This window comes from Gekko japonicus, unplaced genomic scaffold (assembly GCF_001447785.1).
Source record: "Gekko japonicus isolate JY-2015 unplaced genomic scaffold, Gekko_japonicus_V1.1 scaffold653, whole genome shotgun sequence".
Classification (NCBI taxonomy): Eukaryota; Metazoa; Chordata; class Lepidosauria; order Squamata; family Gekkonidae; genus Gekko; species Gekko japonicus.
This window is the reverse complement of record NW_015171524.1, coordinates 725,908-727,689: the sequence shown is the minus strand read 5'-3', so window position 1 is coordinate 727,689 and position 1,782 is coordinate 725,908. Positions and strand designations below refer to the sequence as shown.

The 1,782-nt window shown below is 50.3% G+C and overlaps 1 protein-coding gene across 1 annotated transcript in view; it reads left to right on the top strand.

Annotated features, from left to right (window-relative positions):
- Positions 1 to 1,782, top strand: part of TJP1 (tight junction protein 1) — a 189,134-nt gene that overhangs the window by 134,026 nt on the left and 53,326 nt on the right. The gene's annotated exons all lie outside the window — the stretch shown is intronic.

Genomic DNA, 1,782 nt, shown 5'->3' with positions numbered 1-1,782 from the left:
AGTTGTGAGTGAGCCATTTGGCTGCTGCATAAATTAGTTTGCTCTGGAGCCCTCCTTCCTGAGCTAAGACAAAAACGTGTGAGCTGGAAGCTAAAAAACGGTGAGCTAGCTCACACTAACTCAGCTTAGAGGGAACACTGGACATGATTGCTCTCTTTAAGTATCTGAAGGGCTGTCACTTAGAGGAGGGAAGGGAGCTGTTCCTGCTGGGAGCAGAGGACAGGACTCGCAATAATGGGTTTTAATGAAGGGCAGGGAAGGTACCAGCTGGATCTTGGGTAAAATGTTTCAACAGTCAGAGTCGTGCCACAGTGGAATCGGCCACCTGGGGAGGTGGGGAGCTCCCCCTCACTGCCAGTCTTTAAGCAGCGGCTGGACAAACCCTCGTCAGGGATGCTCTAGGCTGATCCCGCACTGGGCAGGGGGTTGGACTAGATGGCCTCTATGGCCCCTTCCAACTCTGTGATTTGATGATTCTATTCTACATCAAAGCCTAAATCGGGGTCCCCGGCCGTGTTCCCTCTAAGCTGAGTTAGTGTGAGCCAGCTCACAGTTTTTTAGCCTCCAGCTCACAGATTTTTGTCTTAGCTCAGGAAGCAAACTAATTTATGCTACAGCCAAATGGCTCACTCACAACTTTAATGCCAGTAGCTCACAAAATAGAATTTTTGCTCTCAAGACTCTACAGCTTAGAGGGAACATTGGTCCCCGGCCTTTCTGAGCCTGTGGGCACCTTTGTAATTCTGACACAGGCTGATGGGCACAGCCACAAAAGGGCCTCCATAGGACAAGAGGTGTAATTTTAAGAAAGATATACCAGGAAAGAGGGATGTGGGAGAGAATGAAACCACTACCGCAGTAGCAGCTGCCGCTGCCAAAGCAGTGTTGTTTTAACCAGCACCGCCTATCAGAACTTCGGTGGCCAATTAGAACCCCTTCTGGGCCAGATCCCCACCTGACCCCGGCCACTTTCTGATGACACTTGGTGAGCGCCAGGAAAAGGGTCAGAGGGCGCCACGTTGGGGACCCCCTGGCCTAACTAAATAAGGCTAATAATGCTGTTCATTTCAGGTAATTAAACGTAGGCTGTTAGATATCCAGTTTCAGCGCCTGACTGAGGCGGCTGGGACAACTTGCCCTCCAATTCATCTGGAATTATCTGGCCAGATAGCCTCTTATTTCTGTTCTTTAACCGATCCCCATCAAAGAAGGGCATTTATGCTGGCCAGACGTAACGTACTGCCGTCGACCATCTTCTTCGGAAGATGTCAAAAAATCCCCTATGAAATTAGACGATGCCCCTGTAGCCTGCGGTGGCTCAAGTGGTTAAGCCGCTGAACTGCAGGCTGTGGAAGGTCGGTAGTTCAGCAGTTCGAGACCCGAGTGTGCCGCATGACGGAGTGAGCTCCCGTCTCTAGTTCCAGCTCCTGCCAACCTAGCCGTTCGAAAGCAAGGAATTGCAAGTAGATAAATAGGTACCACTTCGGTGGGAAGGGAACAGCGTTCCGTGTGCCTTGGTGTTTAGTCATGCCGGCCACATGACCACGGAAATGTCTTCGGACAGCGCTGGCTCTTCAGCTTTGAAACGGAGATGAGCACCGCAACCCTAGAGTCGGACTCGACTGGCTTTCGAGCAAGGGAGACCTTTACCTTTTACCTGTAGCCTGGGTGCTATTGAATCTGTCTCCCATGTTCTATTAAATTGTCCATTATACATTAAGATTTGAGAAAAAAATTCTGAACTCTCTTCCCTGTACGTGGTGTGGCCTCTCTGACACTGTC